Source organism: Anser cygnoides, chromosome 24 (genome assembly GCF_040182565.1).
Source record: "Anser cygnoides isolate HZ-2024a breed goose chromosome 24, Taihu_goose_T2T_genome, whole genome shotgun sequence".
Taxonomy (NCBI): Eukaryota; Metazoa; Chordata; class Aves; order Anseriformes; family Anatidae; genus Anser; species Anser cygnoides.
This window is the reverse complement of record NC_089896.1, coordinates 4,767,046-4,786,714: the sequence shown is the minus strand read 5'-3', so window position 1 is coordinate 4,786,714 and position 19,669 is coordinate 4,767,046.

Here is a 19,669-nt window from a genome sequence, read left to right as displayed (position 1 = left end):
TCGCTGCTCCCCACCGAGGGAAGAGACAGCTTTGCTGTCCTTTAGCGAGTGCTTGAGGTGTACGTGGGGAAGAACACCACGAAAACACACGAAAAATGATTATCACTTCTAGAGATAAAAACGGAGCTGGCTGCCCTGCATTTGAAATGTAAGCTGAGGCTTGAGCACAAGGCAATGTCACCCATCTCGGCCAGGAGGAGCTGCGGGTGTTTGGGAGAACATCTGGCGGGGGGAAGCGATGCCAGAGCCCGGCGGCTGCCGTCAGATTTCGTCCCCGTCCCCCTGTTTCAGTCCTCGAGTCCTCCCGGCTCCTCCTATGCGATGTTTCTGTGCCTCTCGTAGGGCACATGCAGACCCCAGTATGAGGAGCATGGTGCTGCTTTCTGCATCGGGTTGATTTGAATATTAATTGTGTGTGACCTGTTGACTTCAGCTCAGGCAGAACCCACCCCGCAATTAGTTTACTGAGCTGCTCCGTCTCCTGCAATAGCTGTCAAGAATAATGAATTAACCCTGAGTTTGATCCTGAACAGAGAAACTTCGCTGGAACAAGTTTATTATTTCATGTGCTTTTCAGAGTTGTTGAACTCGGTGTTAAGATCTAATCAATTGAACATCTGGGTTTCCTGGAGGCTGAGGCAGGATCATGCAATATTTACATCAATATTCTGAGATCAAAGATCTCTGCAGGTCTTGGGAAAAAAATCCTCAATGGAAGGGGACAAAGCGGAGCAGAGGAAATCGGAGCTGAGATCCGAGTCCCACCCTGTCCAGGCAAAGCCTGGCTAGGAGGGGACACAAGGACGAGCTCTCCGTAGGGCTGGGCTGGCGGTGGCTGGGGGGGCTCTGAGGACCCCTGCCCATGGCTGGAGCTCCTGCCTGGTCCCAGGGATGGGGGCAGCCTCATGTCCCCCCTCTGCTGCAGCCCTGTCCCCATAAGCTGCCTGTGTGGGGACGCCTCTGCCACCACACTCGATGTCCCCTGGATGTGCCCAGTGATGCTCCGGGAGCAAGCTCCTTTGGTTTGCTGTCAAAAAGATGCAAGGAAGGCAGCTTTATCGTCTTTCACCAGAAAGAGCGGATCACTTTGCCAGCACAGCTCCTGAAGAATTCAGTTTGTGTGTATGTTTGGTGCATGCCTTCCCTTACGTGCGGCCATGCAAATGTGGCACCCTGGGGGACAGGGCACTGCTTCCCTCTCTGAAGAGACGGAGAGGCACAGAGTGCTGCAATGCACAATTTATCATTTAATTAGGGAAATTTCTGGCAGGCTCCGATGCTGATCTCGCAGAGCATGGCCATCTTTGCTGGGTTTGTGAGGCCTGGGCTCTTCACCCACCAGTGTTTGTGCATCTTACCCGACTTCAGGAATTTTCATCCTGGTTGTGCTGGGGAGAAGCTGGGAAAGAGCAGAGCGGGGAGGAGGAGGGAAGGGATCCACTCGATCTCTCTCGGCGTGCTGCAGAGAGCGATGGCACACCACAGGAGCTTATTCATTCCTGGGCTCCCTCCCTAAAACCACCACATCACTGAACTGCTCTTTGCTTCAGCTGTGAAGGGGAAGGAAGCCCCTTTAATGCCAAATTTTGCAGAGCAATTTCTGTGACCAATTCCCCACGAAAGCACCCGAGAGCTGGAGGCAGCAGGAGATCGGTGCTGATGGCAGCACCAGCCCGCTGCCAGTACGGATACAGAGGAGAGCGGAGAAAGGTGAAACCAGAAACCCTCGGAGATCTCATTAGCGGCAAGCATCCTCCAACAGATGCCTTATGGTTGTCGAGCCCCCCCCCCGGGCCTACTCGAGCATTCAACCAAGAGGATAAAGAAATCTGTGCCCTGCGTGGGAGGGGGGAGCACCGCAGACAGGCTCTGGGCCCCGGGGGTGCAATGAGAGAGGTCTGGGCGGTGGTTTGTACCCACTGTGTGCTGATCTGTACCCGTGTGTGCGGAGCCGTACCTGTGTGTGCCGAGCTGTGCCGGCAGCCTGCTGCCTGCCCCCTCGCTGCAGAGAGGCACAGCGGCCTGGCCTTACCCACCGCGGCAGCGCAAACGAGCAGAGGCCGCCGCTTTTCTCACAGAAGCATCTCCACCTCCTTTCCATCCCCTTCCTGAACGACGCCAAACGAAAGCTGTTTTCTGAGCCAGCACACCCACGAACCCACGTGTGTGTGTCTTAGAGCAGGGCTCACAAAAGGCCGGGTGCGTGCGGGTTTGGAAGTGGCTTTTGCAGCCCCTCACACCCCGGCAGAGCAGTGCCGGGTCAGGGCCAAAGCAGGCCCCAAATCCGAGCTGCCGCCGCTCGGCCTGGCCGTGCACAGCCTCGGCTGGCGGAGGCTGAGCGGGGCTGGGCCTCGTTCACCCGTGCCCCTCTGCTGATAACGAAGTGGGAGGTGGGTTCTGGCAGGCCCACGCTTACGGCCTCATGACATGGGGCTGAGGCACGTTCGGGTGCAGAGCGCCAGGCAGCCCCGCCAGGCAGCTCTCTAATTGCAGGTTTGCTACCTGAACAAATGATTTCCGCCACGCCAGCACTTACCAGAAGCAGCTCCCTTCAGGGACGCTCTTATTTCCCATGCCATGAAAAATGTAAGCACTATTTAGGGCCTGTTTTACCGTTCTGGTATTTGTGCGGCTCTCATTAGCAGTAGTGGGAAGCATCGTGCTGCTCTTACGGTGAAAGTGACCCCCGTGTTTTTAAGTCAGACACCACACAGAAATACTTCGGGGCTCCTTCAGAAGAGAAATGAACACAGCTCTCACCACTGCAAAGAGATACTCGGTCCCTCTGGCTTCATCATTTAGTCTGCAGTTAGCAGCAAGGTGAATTTTAATTCCAGACCCCTCTTTTTGTCAGTCCTGCTGTTCTTTATTTGCCTGCGTGCTCCTTTCCTGACAACAATGCAAGCCATATGGTGCCTCCAGCGCTGGGACTGCAGCCATTGGGGTAACAGATGCAAAATGGCCCAAGACAATAGATTTTAAAGTTTGTCTTCTCACTTTGGAGGAGTTAGAAAAGCTACCGAACACAACAGCATGAAATATTCAGCAAACTAAGCATGGCTGCAGTAGATAAAGGCCAACCCTTCTGGAAATGATTTCTTCTGGGTTCTCCTCCTAGGACACGTTGCAGGCACAGCTCCACAAAGCACGTCTGCAGGATGGTGCTGAGCAGGGGCTGCCAAAGAGCAGCTACAATATCCATCACTGGATCCCTGCAGGAACTGGCCTAAAAATGTCCATCAGAAATGGGGCAGCTAGGCCTGGAGCAGCAGAGAGGTCAGAGGCACCCTGAGGTCCTTCCCTTCCCTGGGGATGAAATTCCTGGACCTTTTCTTGCATTTTCCTGCCCAGAAGCTGGCTGTGCCTGTGGCACTCCAGGCAGGCGGGTCCCTTTCTCCAAGAACTTATAATCCCCCCAGCTCAAAAGAATGGAGGGAAAATTAAAATAAGGCTTTAGGGATAACTGCCCCTGCTCCTGCAAAGAGCAGAGTCTCGGTAGAGAGCAAGTCAGAGCGGTTCCCAAACAGTGCCAGCACGCGGCTTTGGCCGTGCCAGAGCTTGGCTTCATCTCCTGCTCTTGCTGGGAGTCTGCTCCCTGGCCCTTTGGGCCTGTTCCTGCCAAAGGGGAAGGAGAAATTTGGAAAGCAGACATGGCAAAGCTCTCCAGGCCTGCAAGTCTGCGGAGCTTATAGAGGCTTCATTGCTTTCATCACACGGCCTGATTTGTGCAGAACTAATATTGCTCGTTAGAAGAGGCATTAAAACATGACTTACAAATGACTGCAGAGTTCCCCAAATGTCACTTCCATCGAACTCTTATTAGCTTATTGATTCGTATTAAACAAGTAGATAAATACTTAATCTGAGCAGCAACAGCACTCTCATAAAGTGAATTAGTGTTTAAAGTGTGTCTGGCTCATTAGCAGACTTACTGCACTTTGTCACCGTTTCCAGGACCGTCAGCCAAACCTCTTAATTACCCGCCTTCGCAGCAGAACTAATCAGCTGAGCTCCCCCCGACTGCGAAACTGGGCCGAGCCGGGGGCTCAGCCAAGGAGACGTGTGTGGAGGTGGCAGTGCCACCTGAAACCAGTCCGGATGGGCCCCCCCATCCAGCACACACCAGTGGGTGCCTCTGCGGCTTGCAGGGTGCTGTCCCAGCAGTGGAGAGCCTCCTGCCCAGGCTGGTGCTGAGCACCGTGCAGCTTGTGCATGGTGTAGGAGTAAGAGAAGAGGCAGCAAGGGGCAGATGTGGCTGGAAGGCTGTGCAAGGACGCAGCTAGTGCAGTGAGGGATATCCCTCCTGCTGCTGAGGGCTGTGGAGGAGCCACGAGGGCTGCTCCAACCTTCCCTGGCTGTTCCAATGAAGCCACCCTGCCTGGCCACTGCATCCCTGCAGGGGAGGAGGTCTGGGCTCAACCAGGCCACAGGAGCCAGCCCAGCTGCCCCCATCGCTGCCTCCGTGAGCAGCATCCTGCTCTCTACCTCCTGCCAGACGGGGTTGGAAACCTGGAGGTGAAGCTTCTCCTCCAGCGCTGGTTTCTCTGAAAGGAGCCGGCTCGCTATCAGCCTGCTGTTGCCTTTGGAACACCGAGGGAACACGTTCTCCCGGAAAAGTTTATAAGGTCAAGTGATAAACTGCAGTAACAGCCCGTGAAATACAGCCCCGACCTGCAGGCAGCTGGGGAACAGCCGGCGAAGCCAGCAAATGTGCTGTCGGGGACCACGAGAGGCAGGGCTGGCTGGCGGCCCCGCTCACCATCCCCGGGCGAGGAGCGTGCAGCTGGCAGAGCCTGGGGCTCTGCTCCGTCCCCATGGGTCTGCGGTTCTCTGCTTGATACGAAGGATGCAGAGATGCTGTGCTGCTTTGAAATGTTTTCCTCTCTTCTGGCAAAGAAAATCATCGCCACGCCTCTCCTCCTCTCGTCTGGCTCCACAACTGCAGCACGGCCCAGAAATACAAGCACTTGTGGCTGGGCAGGGCAATTGGGAGGAACTGTTCCCAAAAGGTGAACTCCGTACCTGCGAGGTGCTGAGCAGCACACGGGCTTCTCCGGCAACGTCCGCTGAGCCCCCCGGGCTGCGGGGCCAGGCGCTCTTCCCTTTCCCGCAGAGATGAATGCCGTTAATCTGCAGGCAGACATTCAGTTTAGTTTCCCAGGGCTCCTCCTTCAGGTGCTAACGTGACGGCTTCCTGAGCGGCTGCGTCTGCTCCCGAGCTGCCTGCACGCCGCTGGAGTATTGCTGGGTGTGCAGCCAGAGCGTTTCATTAGGCACTGGCGAGTCAAGCCTCTCGCAGCCCAGTTGATTTTGCTCTCCCTGGCTCCTGTAAATAATACTAGAGGGGGCTGAGCCTCCCCTGCTCCATCTCGGGTCGTGCATGGGCTGCGTGCCAACCCTGCAATGGGAGCAGGGGTTTGAGCACGCAACGCCACGTGTGGCCTCGGACCCCGTCCCGTTATTGACTAACAAGGGGATACCAACAAGGCAAGAATACTCAGCTGCTGGATACAGGGAAACAGGAAAAAAAAAAAAAAAGGCCATTACCTGGTACAGAATTTTATATATTTTTTTCCCCCATGGGCCCTTTTTGGTGCTCAGCCCGGGTTTTCACCCCGTAAGGCATTTAAATAGCAGGAAAATGTCTTTGGAAGCAGCTGCAGCGTGGGAGGTGCTGTAGCTGGCTCTGTGCAGGGGGCGCGCTGGATGGGCTCATCCTGCCCCGTGTTTTGCACCACTCTGCTCTGCCCAGGACCACAAGGCCAACAAGTCTGGTGTCATTTAGGTGGCACCGAACGAGCCCGAGCAGCTGCTTGGAGTCGTGGAGAGAGCAGCGCCCCTCGCAGCTGCAGCACGGGGAGCAGGAGGTGCCTAGGGGCAGGAGCTGGGTCCCAACGGTCCCTGTACACGCTGGGCTTTGCAGGTGGAAGATGTCGGAGGGCGAAGGCTGGCCGCCCGTAGGCACACAAGGACTTTTTCTGCTCTGTTAGTCTGCAGCTGCTGCAGGGCGTGCGGCTCTGACCCTCTCCGCACCGCACTCCAGGGCAGACAATCGTGGCTGATTGCCATTCATGCCCGACACTGTGCGGCAGCAATTACTCCTGATAGCCAGAAAATGAGACCGGAGCCTGGCCTCGCCCTCCCTGCGGGTGCTGGAGCCGATTTCCCTGCAGGGCCTCCGGTCGGGGCGCTCCTGACCCAGCCCCACACCACTGCCAGGCCAGGAGCTGCTGGTGGGTGCTCCCAGGGTGAACCCACAGAGCTGCGGCTTGCCTTCATCCCTGCAGGTCCCCCGGGAACACCCCAGCATCCCGACTGGCCTCAGCAGCAGGAGTCCGAGCCCCCAGCTTTTTGTATTTAAGTGGTTTAAGAGTGGAAGCAGCGCGTGCCCTGCAGCACCGGGTGCTGGCGCTGGAGGTGGCTGCGTGGCGTGGGGCTGGCAGGCACGGCAAGGAGGAGGGAGAGCTGTAAGTAGGTTGGAAAGGTAATTAAAACTTTGGACAAGTTTCTTATTACAGGTGGGAACTAATATTGATAATGCTATTTCTGGGCTATTCTCATGTGAAAGGCATTGCTTCAGAAAAGCAACTGAACGGAATATTAAAAAAAAAAAAAAATCCATTCTCATCATCCCCCTTCACATCCCATCTCCTTTCCCAGGGCACCTCCTCTCCTTCCTTCACCTATCAACGAGCAGTTTGGGTCTAATTACGTCGGACAAGCATTAAAGTCAGGAGCTGAGAGCCCGGCAAGATGGATGGGTGGGTGCGCTGCTCCGCACCTTGGCTTTGTGTCCCACCGCAGGAGGCGTGCAGCAGTCTGGGCTGATTTACTTTAGATTTGAGCTGGGAGTAAATTGCAAGGCATGAATCATCTTGACGCAGACGCTCCGGAGATGGATTACCTGGTTTGGCAGCTCGCTCTTCTCTTTCCACAGCCTTCCTTGCTTGATGCCTTTCATTGCAGAGTTTCATCTCCAAGGCACAGCAGAGGGCTCCTGCTCCGCGGTCCTGACCCCGGCACACCTTGGAGCCCAGCACTGGTCCCCGGATGCTGCTGGCTGTGAGCGTGAATCCCCACCAAACCCAGGCCTGCGGCTGGCCTGGCCACGTTCCCCCCTTCACCCAGCACTGCCAAACCGACCAGAAGTAGCTTCAGGCCAAAGTAATGATATATTAGCTCCAACTCCCCCGTAAAGCAGGTACAGAGCACTCCGGGCCTCTCCCTCCCCAGGCTGCTGTTGGCTCACCAAATGGCTCCTCGGCTCTTCCATTTCTGAGCTCTTCCTTCCAGGAATTGCCTCTTTCAAGACATGGGGCTGTGAGCTGCTACGTGCAAGGAGCAAGCTTCTGCCCGGGGCTGAGCTGCTGCTGCCCCTCGTTACCAAGCGACTTTTGCCTCCGCCGCCAGTTGCCCCGTGGCACCCGGGGCTGGAAGCGCAGTAAATAACGCTGCTCCGTGTTTTATTAACCACGAGCAGCGATGCTCTCCCACTGCCATCCCTGCTGCTCCGACTCAGGGAGGGGTGCCCGAGATGCGTGCGTGACTTTTTCCATTTGTAAAATGCCGCAGAGCAGGAATCGCAGCCCCCGCTCTGCCCCAGCGAGGCTAAATCGCTGCTTAAATGTGTCCAGAAACCTTCCCACCTTAACGCATTCAGCACTTCACCCCACAAATTATGTGCAAAACAGGCAAATAAACCTCAGCCCCATTTCCCGGTGATTGCAGCAATCAGAGGCCAAGTCTGGCTCGCGCCCAGGGACCGTAAATCTGGAGCTCTGCAGGCGCAGCCCCCGGGCTGATAACGAGTGATTAGCCTTAATTCCACCTCTTCCCCTGTTGTAAGATGGTTCGTCTGCTCCTCCCCACGGTGATCCTACTAATCCCAGCCCCGTGCTCGCAGGGCATTGCAGGTGCCCAGGCAATGCACGGGGCAGGGGGGCTCACCCTGTCCTTGCTCCCCACGTCGGTTTCCTTTTTGTCTCCAGCCTCACCTCTGCTGGCGGTGATTTTTCACTGGTGGCAGTGGGATTTTGAAGCAGAGGGAAATCAGAGGAAGGGAGCAGCACCTTCCCGAGGGGGCTCATGGAGGAGCCTTTCTCCCTGCACAAGCTGCCAGCAGTGTCAGCCTGGGGCGGGCACATTTCGGGAGCCAGCCCCTCCTGGCACTGACTTCAGACCTTCCCATCGCTTCCTTGAAGCTATTTCCAGACATTTTAGTGGGTTGTACTGGTGACAGGAGGACGGTTGGACTGGATGATCTTGTAGGTCCTTTCCAAGCTCGTGTTTCTATGATCCTATGATCCTAATCTTTGCATTCCCCACTGTTTCCACCATGCCTGTGGGGCTCTGAAGCCCGTCCGAGGAACGGGAGGTAGGATGCAGGTTTGTCTGCGTTTATTTCTTGAAGAGGTGGTGGCTTTCTGAGAGCAGCCTGCCTTCCTTTCCCCCTGTCTGTCTCTTTTTCCTGCTCCCTTTGAACAAATCCGTCCTTTCGCAGAGTCCCGTTGTTTAATTTTGCCGAGCGCTGAGTCTCAACCTCCCGTTAATTGGTTTTGCCCATCTTTGTGCATTCCGTTAAATGAGAAAATGCCACACATAAAATTTTAATTTTGAAAGCCGCCTTGTTTGTTTTATATTGAAATTACCCACGCCGCTCCGGCCGGCAGAAACAGACGCTTTCTCATTTCATTAAAGACTCTTTGTGATGATAAAAAAGCAGCAGAAAGGAGATAAAAAGTGGTGTTCCCTTAAAGGCACATGAAAGGGAGGGAGATAAATCCCGTGTATTGTAGGGGATCAAACCCAACGCAGGGCTGCAGCGGGGCGATACTGGGGAGGGGGCTGGGCTGGCGGCAGCTCCTCTCCCAGGACGGAGCGGGCTCGGTGCCAGCCCAGGACCTGGTGCTCAGCTGAGGGGCTGCTGCGTGGCACCCGAGAGGCTGAATGCTTCCCCAGGGCTGTGCCTAGCCCTGCTGTCCCCTCCTGAAGGCAGACCTCGGGGAGCCCCGTGAAGGGCTGGCACCGTGAGACCATCACCGTGGCTTCGGGTCAGGCCAGAAACGTGGGTGTCGCGTGGGCAGGAGGGAAACCAGCACCCAAAACAAGGGCAGCAGGGCCCTTTGCTGCCTGCGCCTTCCTCTTCCAGCTCCTGCACGAAACCCAGAGCCCAGCCCTGGTCTGTGAGCACCCCCAGGTGTTTTAAGTGGGTTCAGGAAGGGACCTGCAGAAGGACCCGAGCAGTCCCAGCCTGGCCACTAACATCTGCTGGTCAGGACAAAGTTCCCTGCCATGCACTTTCTGCAATCACCTGCTTTGCTCTTTCTTGCTCTGGAGCAAACGGATCTGACATACCGGCCAAAATGGGGCTTGGTGCAGTCGAGGTTCCTGTGCTCACTGATCTGCTGGTTTTTTTTTTAGTGCTCTCATATTTATTCTGCCAAACAGGACCTGGAAATCAGTGCAAATGAAGAACAAACTTCCAGCTTCGCACTTGATTGCTTCACTTTTTTTTTTTTTCCCAATCCCTGAACATCAAAGTCTTTTTTTCTTCTTGATTTTCAGTATTCTTTAGCAGCTGCTGAATTGCTATTCAGCTTTACCGAATTTTTTCCACCCACTGCCATTTTAAAGGTCATTTAATTATTATTACAAAGAATTACAGAAAGATAGAGAATTGTCTAAATGCCTTAAGCTGCAGCGGTTATTAGCATGGATTTTTTTGTCGTCACGTTAAACGGACTGCTGGTTGCAGCTTTGTGCTGTGCAGAGCTCGGGGGGGGGGTCTTAGCACCGGTCTGTGTCACCCACTGATCGTTTGGCGTGGCAGTGCTGGGACTGACCTGCGGCGGTGATGCTCAGCGCGTTGGCCAGCACCGCCGAGCACAGCACAGCGCGGGCTGAAGCAGGAGGGGATGCGTCCTGCAAACACAGACACACGGAGGTGTTTCTTTGGGGATTTCACACCCGGTTTCCCACCCCTGGACTCCTGGCCCTCGCAAGAGATAAGCCGCTTCGGTGAATCTGAGGTCATTGTTTCCGACTTAGGCTGTACAAGATGATGTTAGGTGCTGCTGGAAAAATAAAAGGTCTTTTATTTTTCCAGCAGCACCTAAAGGTCTTTTATTTTTTATTTTTCTTTTATTTTTCCTGGAAAGGTCTTTTATTTTTCCTGAAATAGTATTTTTGCCAGTAGGAGAGCCGGTGATGTATAAAGGGTATCTTCCTTAAATACTGCGAAAGGTCAGCAACAAACTTAAACTGCTCAGGGTGGCAGAAGCAGTGAAAAATAAAATTAAAATAAAATAATAAAATAAAATAAAAAAATAAAATAAAAAAAATAAAATAAAATAAAATAAAAATAAAATAAAATAAAATAAAATAAAATAAAATAAAATAAAAAAATAAAATAAAAAAAATAAAATAAAATAAAATAAAATAAAATAAAATAAAATAAAATAAAATAAAATAAAATAAAATAAAATAAATAAAATATCAGCAGGGTTTAACTTAACAGGTGTGGATGGGGATGGCAGCCCACAGGTGGGTGTCAGCCTCACAGGTGGGTGGGCGTCAGCCCCATGGGTGGGTGTCTGCTGCTTGGGGGGTGTCACCCCACGTGTCAGCCCCTGGGGGTGACTGGGTGCTCGGGCCCCGTCACCCCCGTGACGGCGTTTTCCATCAGAGGGGCTGACTCACCGCCTTGTCGAAACGCCGGGAAACTTGCCGGGGGATTGCAACACCCCGTTTAATCCTCTAGGTGGGAGGCTGCGAACGCGAATCCGGTGCGGGGAGCCCCCGGGCTCCGCCGGGCGCTGCCCCAGCTCCCCCCGCAGGGCTCGGGCGCAGCCCCGGGGCTGGGCACCCGGAGCACCCAGCGAGGCCTGGAGAAGCCGGGACTGGGGCTGAGTGCTGGGCTGTCTGCGCCTTTGGGTCTCTCTGGGCCATGGTTTCTGAAAGGAGAGGATGAGGTTTGACGTCTTCTCTTTGAGGCTCTTTCTTCATCCTGGCACTGCAGGTGTGCGCTCGGTGTAGGAGCAGCCCCAGGCGTGCAGTGGCAGCAGCACCCTGCGTGGAGGCTGCTGGGGCACGGTATTTGGCAGCTGGAGCCTTCCCCAAGCAAGAAGCTAGAGCAGACCATCGGGTTAACGCTGTTGATGTTCCTTAAGGGACTGTTGCATGCGCGGGTTTTTTCCTCCATTTCAACAGCACGTCAGCGTGCAGCGTCACTGCTGAAGCAGACCCGACTGTAAACCAGAAGTCTTCTGTTTTCGTGAAAATGTGTTTTCTACCAAAAGCAGTTATCTCTGGTAAACAGCCAGCTTTTCAGCCTTCACAGAGACACTGTGCGTAGATCAGGAAGGAAGAAGAGAAGGCTGCGCTGCTCGGTCCAACCTGCAAATAGGCAGGGTGGCAAGACAAGGCCTTGGAAAAGGCACACAAGATTTGTCTGTTGTTCTGACAATCAGAAGTTGTTGGTACTTACTGTACAGAGAATTCAAGGCTATAAATTGAAGGGAATCTTTCTATTTCTGCTCATTAGGTTTGGACAGACAGGCCCAGGAAAGCAGCACGCCATTTATCAAATGGCGTTAGCTGAGCATTAGGCTGTCAATAACCTCCTCTCTGTATTGTGTCAGCCAATTTTCCTTCCACAAAGCTGGAACAAACAAGAAGAAAGTTTGAACGGCAGTGTAAAACCTTGCTCACTCCTCTAGGCAGAAGACTGAGGAAAACCTAATTGTTAGAAAAGTGGTGATTTGTCTCAAAGAGCAAAACTGGAAGTGCAATCACTTCTCTGCCCTCTTCGCTTGCTGTCAGACGTGAATCAGGCGTGTGGGCTGGGAGGACGTTGTAGAAGGTTTGCGAGTTCATGTGCTGAAAGAGCCTGACAAACAGACCTCAGATCCCACAGACTGCCCATGAATATTGTGTCTCTTGGCTCTCCTGTTCCGTACGCTGTTTTGCAATGAATGCATCACTTCTTTTGTACACTGTTGTGCAAAAGTGGAAAGACGGGCTGAGGCCTGGCTGGGCTCTCCCGCTGCTGTCTGTTGGTCAGACCGAGCAGAGCTGGGTTGGTGCTGGGCGGCGCAGGATGTGGCAGGGGCTGCAGCAGCCTGCTGGGAGCAGGGCTGTGCTGGGCAGCTCCTCATGCAGAAATTCCCCACTGCCCAGAGCAGGCAGAGCCCGGGGCTGCTCCGGCTCCACCACAGCGCTCCTGGTGCAGGGGAAATCCCCAGCCAAAGGCAGCGAAAGCACGGCCTTGCCCCACAGAGGCAGACCGCTGAACACCACCGTAAGCGCAGGGACAGGCCAGCCCTGTTTGCACTTCTGCATTGTGCCCGTTGCACAACGGCTACGAGCTGCACGAAGCGCGGAGCCTTTGCTCCGAAACCAGCCGGCTCCATCCCCGGCCACGCTCGTGGCCGCCCGCCAAACATCACGAACAAGCTTTGGCACAGCTGGGCGGGCTGATTTAATAACACCTTCTCTGCTTTTTTAGCCTGCGCAGGTAGGAAAGCACCCCCTGGACCCTGCCGGCCGGATCCCCGGGCTGCCACGCTGACACACACTGAGTCAGATCAGATCGGCGAGCGGAGCGGCTCCTGCCGCCACTGACATCATGGGAGCCGAGGGGAGAGCCGTGCAGGCTGTTTGTCTTTCTGCCCCGGCTGACACACATCCGTCTTGTGGGAGGGCTCTGGGGTAGCCAGCGCTGTCCCGCATTGCGCAGGCACCCACCGGCACAGCCCCGATGGCGAAGGCCAGCCCCGTGTCCGGAGCGAGCCGCCGGCCCCGAGCACCTTGCCAGGAGCAGGAGGAAATGAGAGCTCTGAGAGCTTCCTGAGCTGCGCCGCGTGCTGCGGTGCTGTGCCAGGGCAGAGCGGGGTGCCCCCTTACACACAGCTCTGCCGGGAACCTCCGGGCCGTGGGGTGAGACGCAGCCTGCGTCCCAAAGCCGGTGCCATCGGCACAAGAGGTCCCAAAGGAATTAACCTCTTGGGTTTTAGAAGGGAAGGAGTGCGGAGGTTCCTTGTCCTAGCACTCTGGGCGCACAGAGCTGTGCTCCCGGGTGGGGTGATTCCCAAAAGGACAGACCCCAAGCCGGGATGAGTATCACAGGGATGCTCACAGCATCACAGGGTGCCCCCTCTATGCTTCCCCAAGCTCTGGGTGCTGCCGGGTGAGAGCACCTCTCCCTGACCCGGGGAGAGCTCCTGCTCTCGGGGCCGGACACACACCAGCAAACCACAGCACAGACAGCGCTGGCACGTGTGTCCATTTGCTCAGGAAGCGATTGCCACTTCTGATACGTCTCCATTCATCCCCGAGCCGTGCCCAGAGCTGACTAACAGCTCCGAGCCATGACGCTGCTGCCTCAGCTCCTCGCTGCGACCTGACTCACCCAGAGCCCTCGTGCAGAGGCAGGGCGCGATGCCACCGCGTGCCCGTACACTGGGAGGCACGTGGTGGACACACGGACACAAGGCTGAGGGCAGGACGGGTCTGCTGCGGGGTCCTGTGCTCTGTTTTTGAGCAAGTGCTCTCCGCAAGGAGGTGCAGGAGGGCTCCCTGCGCTGCCACCCCCTCCTGTGCCGGCGTGCTGCGCTCGGTCCCTCACCAAAAATGTGTTTCCCAGATGGATGTGACCTCCTCAGGAGGCATTTGCTCTGCTATAGGTACAAATCCTCTGCTCCTCACATGCTCTGGGTGGGCTAAAATACTCTGCGACCGTCTATTTAAACATCTCACATTGCTTCCATGAAATGTTTGTTCGACATACATTATTCTTTTAGCTCTGAAGTAGTAAACGCTCCCGGGCACATCAGAGTACAGCAAATCCATGGCTACCGATGCTGCTCCTAAACAAAACCTCAGGCTGCATGGGCAGGGATATTTCCAGAGAAGGGGACGTTTCTGGAGAAGGGGACAGCTGATATTTTCCAGCAGAGGGGCAGAGACTGGGAAGGGCTTAGCGAAACGGCAACTAGCTGCTGTCACAGACACTTGCGTAACCACTCGGTTTTCCCCACCATTATTTATTAGTTGAGTCTGTTGCTTCTCTCCCCTTCTGACTCTGCTGTGGTAAACCCGAGGTTACCCAGTAAGTCCAGAGCACTGCTTGAGGAGAGGCTGCTGCTGAGTGCAAGAGCTCCGGGTATTTCTGTTAAATATATTTTCTGGGACAAGTTGATTGCTGGAAGGAATCACCCAGATAGTCAATCACTGATGCATCCTGGGCAGGATTTGGCATGGGGATGTGGCTGAATCACTCTCCCAGGCCCAGCCGAGGCCTTTTGGTGCTGCCAGGACAGCCGGCAACAGGGTTTTGGGGGAGCTATCCTGCCCCCAGCGGTGCTGTGCCAGTGCCTGGCTGCTGGCTGTCTCCACCTCCCATGGAAGGTTTTGGGGGACACACTCAGAGCTGCTCAGCCCTTGGGGTCCTTGGTGGGACGGAGCAGGAGGATTCATGTCACAGTCCCCTTGGAGGGCACCTGTCTCAGCATCCCGGCCGCTCAGCCGAGATCCCACACCAGCAGCCACTGGGACAGCCAGGGTGATAGTAAGGCTTCTGCTGTCTCCGTCTCCTCAACCTTCAGCAATAACATAGGTTTACAGAGTGAAAAAGACCTCAGAAGGATGGCTCAATTGCTTGATGGAAGCTCAAGAGAAATAAATGGTCAGGGTGTGCCTGCTCCATCTGTCACTGAGGAAACACGCCCATCCTCCTCTCACTTAACGCCATCATTCACCAAGACCAAAGGTAGAGATCAAGGCTGCCTACTCAGAGTAGTACCTAAGGCCGTGTCTACTCAGGCAAACAGGAGTCGTGGTGACAGCCTAATAAATTTCTCCATTGCGGTCCCTCCGGAGTGGTTTGCTGTGTGTGCTCTCTCCCAGAGCAAGTGTTCATCCCCGTAACGGGTCTGCTCTGTGAGGAGCCCTCGGGCTACGCAGGGTGTAAGTTACCATGCAGAGCATTTACAAAGATCTCCTTATAATCCAGGAAATAAGTTCAAGAGAGAATATTTCAGAGAAAAACGAATCTGTTTTTCTGCAGCTGCAAAGGAATCCCACACTCGTGGATGAAGGCAGCAGCCCTGGGAAGACAGCTAGCAATACCACAAGCACCGTGGGCACACAGGCTCAAAACACAAGTCAGCAAGTTCTGCAAATCCGTGTTTAGCTTCTCCTTTTAGTGCCGCACTTTCCTTTTTGCACAGCAGACTCAAGGTACCTTTGCCCTTTCGAATCTCCGTGGCATAGCGCCGGGGCTGGGAGGCCAGGGCTCCTGGCTCGGCTCGCGTGCACCGGCGTGGAGCTGGGCAGTGAGAAGGGAGCGAGCCTCTGCTGGTGCCTGCTCCGGGCTCAGTTCCAAGCCGGAGCCATGCGTCAGCTGATGGAGTCGCACTCTGGCAACCAGCTCCGATGCTGCCATCAGAGACGTCTTTATCGAAGCAAGCAAGAGGAGCAGATGGTCTCTCAGTCAGCACCACCATAAATGTGAGTGCTCGTGGCTATAAAAGCAAGCTGCTATAAAGAGATGTTGCTAAGCTTTCCTTCCAGCGTTATTGCTCAGCTTTCCTCGCGAGGCATGGTGACCCTCCTCCAAAGAAAGGGCGTAAATCAGCACTTGCTTCCCCCTTTAATTCCTGGGTGTGCTGAGGACTACGTAATAAATTACACTGCTCACTTTAAAAGAAAATCCAGATGCAGCCCTGCCAGCTTCTGAATCCCTACATTGCAGGTCATGGGAGGACTCAGTTAAACTGCCTGGTATTGCTCTCATCACACAGGAACACGTGTTGATAAACGGGGAGACCAACCAGCAGGTCACCTGTTTATTTGGGCTTCAGCTATAGTAAACCAGCACCCTTCTGCTCCTGGATGAATGCACTGGCACGAGGAGTTGATGGAGTTTTAGCCCATCGGCACTGATCAGACCTCCCTAGTGAACACCTCCACCTCCAAAGCCAGACCTCGGAGTGCCCGCAGCTCCGTGGCTGAAGGCACAAATAGTTTACAAGCTCACGCAGTGCAGTGTTTGCTCTTGCCGTGCTGTCTGCCCTATTTCCTGCTCCACAGGCAAAAGGGATTTAGGACTCCGAAGCTGTGGGGAGTGCACAGCTCCCAAGACAGCCAGGCTCTGCCCCTTCCCCTCCCAGAGCAGCTGTTGGCTGAGCTCAAGCTCTGAGCAGATACGGATGTGCCTTCCCCTAATTGCTCGGGGCTTGTCTACACAGGATTTTTAAGAAAGTTAACGTGAAGTAACTAATCCAAAGTGGATTAAAGAGCATTAAAATTCTGCATAAAACTCTCATTCAGAATTAAAGTGGCCTTAATTCAGTTTAATTTACTCCCAAATGCTACTAAATAAGGCCATCTAAATTGTCCTTAATTAACATAAGTGTTCCCGTGTAGGCATTTATAAATGAGGTTTAATTAGCCCATTTAAAAAAGCTAGATCTGAGTGAGCTGTCTTGAGTTTCTGCAGGTAGGCAAGCCAGGTCTGCGGCCACTTTGCTGACAAGGCTCCTGATTGAGGCTAGTTAGCAATAGTTTTGTAGAGTTGGCATCTCTTCACCAGGAACTGGCACGAGACCAGCTTCCTTCCCACCAGCAGATAATAAAATCCTCGCATACCACCTATTTTGACTGTATTAAGTGTACGAGTGGGAGATGAAAGGCTTTGCAAGGGGATGAGCTCTTCCTATAAATCCAGGACAAGGGAGTGGTAATCCCTAGAAAAATCCCTAGAAAAGTGTGATGTCAGGACTTTCTGGGACTTGTTCGCGAGCACGAAACAAGCCAGGAGAAAAGCACTGCTTTGCATGGAGTCAGTGAGGAACTGAAAGGAGATGGAGGACCGGGAGGGACGGAGCCCATCCCTGGGTCAGGGCTCCTGCTATTTCAGGCTACCCAGCCACCACGACTGCCTCCGGCTGCTTTTGCCTCTTTTTGGCTTAGCAGAAGCACTGATTCTGAAAAGATAACCCTTCCGCGGCAGGAAACACGCCGCTGGCCACCCGCGATGGCCAGATCCGGCGTGTCGTGTGGTCTCGCATCTGGCTTGGCCTGCCCGCTGCCCTCCCCCTCCGCTCTCACAAGTTCCTTGTCAGGGAAGGCCCCGTGCATGCGTGCTCGGGAGGGGATTTCCGCGCCGCCTTCCTGTGAACGCACATCTCTAGCAACGGGACTGAGCCACCAGCACAGCCCGACTCAACCCGAAATAGCAGCCGGCGGTGCCGAAGGGACTGCCCTCTCCCCGCACAGGCCTTCCCTCGACAGAAAGAGGATGATGCAGACACGAGGCTGCTGGCTCAGCGCTCTGCCTTCTGCTCAGCACCGCTCCGGCGCGGTCACGCACCGCTGCCCAAAGGCTCCAGCCCCCCCGGGTAAGCCTCCTGCCCCTCTGGGACTGGGCCTGCGTGTCCCAGCACTGCGTCTAGCCCTGCCAGCCTAGCAGAAAGAAAGTCGAAGTGATGTCAGAGCGCTGAGGACCTGACCTTTTGGGACAGGCTGGGGCACAACTCAGCATCTTGGGTTGTGCAAGACCACTTCCCTAAAACACAGTGGTGTTTGTTGGCCTCTGGACAGGGAAGCTGGGTGTGCAAGACAGAATGCACTTCAGCAAAATGCTGTTGGAGGTACGCAGGTCCCTTTATGAAATCCACTGAATGGTTATTAGCGTGTCTCTGGCAGACTTGGTGCTTCAGGCTCCTCCAAGTATGCCTCCCTTCGCTTCTCTTGGACAAGTTCTCTGTTGTGCAACTCCTCCGGCATTCCCCGGCCTGGGACAAGTCGCTGCTCAAAAACCGATGTTTGTGGGCTGCTGCTATCAGCGTTGGCTGCAAGGTATTGTTCACAAGGCAATGACTTCACTGAAGTCCTGCTGGATGTTACACCCCAAAGCGAACAGAGAGGCTTGTCTGGAGAAAGCAAGACAAGCAAGTTTCTGGAAACGACACGCTGAAAGGCAATAAAGCAGAACCTTACAGCATGAGGTCTAGGGGACGGAGAAGGAGAGACGTGACTGTCCCTGCTGTGGCATTGCTGAAGAAGCTGCAGGCTTGTTTGCACAAGGAGTTTAACTGTAGTTCCTCCTCCTCCATGTTGTGGAGTGGGTCAATATATTTCAACACCACTTTAAAAAGAGGCAGCTTTTGCTGTGGGACTGAGAAGCTGCACAAGCCTTTCTGACAAGAAGCTAGAGAGGAGGCAGTGTTGCAGGACAGCTGTTCCTGCTGCTCACTCCGCTCAGAGGAGTCTTTGTGTTCTTTTGTGTAGAAACAAACTCTCTTAAATTATATATGACAGTGAAGGGCTTCTGTCCATCAGTGATTCCATCGGTGGCTTTGGTCTGCAAATCTTCATGTCCTCAGAAGCTGCAGCTTCCCCAAGAGTCTTTGCAATGCCAACTGCAGTAAACTTTCTCTTCAAAGCAATTTGCAAATGTGAAAAAAAAAATCAAAAGTAACCACCAAGTGTTCTGGGGTGTGGCCACTGTATGAACCCTTTCGACTTTTAGGGTGGAGAAGCCAACATACCCTCTCCCTATCCTGGCGTCTCTTTCAATGAAAAAAGGCAGCATGCGGCTGCTGTCACTGCTTTGCATAAATCAAAAGATCCAGCTTTGTGGATCTTGCGTGGGGTATTTCCTATAAAAAGCACATCTGTGGCCATACTTTTTGGTGCAATAGACTTTAGCCTGGAAGCAAAAGCACACAAACAAATGCTAAATTCATGCTGACTGGAGTAGATTCCAAGGGAAAGAAGAGTTGGGAAAGCACCTACTTAAGTACTGACTAAGGATATTATCTCTGATCTGAATCTAGCCTGTGTGTGTGTGTTACTGTTGAGTACACAGTGCGGTTTCAGACATGGCCAGAGACAAGAAAAAATGATTGTTTCAGGGTAACCACAAGGAAGATGAATGCAAATGTATTCCTGTAACTGGGAGAGTTCCCTTGCTCTTAAGTTGGGCTCCGGCACATGGCCTCAGGGAAGCAAATTTGCAACTACCTTCATTAAATTGTTTAGGAATGATTAATCAGAAGTCAGAGTTGTACAATTTTTGCACGTTGTGAAATGGTAGTTCAATTCCTGCAGTTACGTATGGTCCGTAAGAGTGGCTTTAACCAATAGTCGGGACTCAGTACTGCCTGTTGCTAGGTGCTTCCCGCCCGCTCTTATCTCCTCCAAAAGCTGGGGTTGATAAATCTCCACTGGCTGAGTCACCGCTACCTGCAGCACGCAGGGATCAAAGCAGCAGCTCAACGTGACAAACCCATGTCTGTCAGCCCTGCCAGCTGCAGGGTGCACACCCTGCGTGTGGCGTGTGTGGGCATCCTACGGATGGTCACTGCTGACCAAGGTGGGCCACCACAGCCAGAGCTGCTGCCACCAACCCTGACCGCCTCGGCAGCGTCCGTCCATCGGGTGACGGCAGTGTCAATATGTGCTGTGCCCACGCACCAGCTGCTCATAAAGAACACGCAAATACATCGAGTACCCTTGCTGATATGCCTGAAGCACGTGGCTGCACATTCACGCATTCATTTTGTGCAAAGCTGGCCACTGCCTGGGCTTAGCTTGAACACCGTTTTTGCATTTTCAGTAGTACCCTGGGTGAGTTTGCACTTGAAAATTTACAGCCTACCGTTCC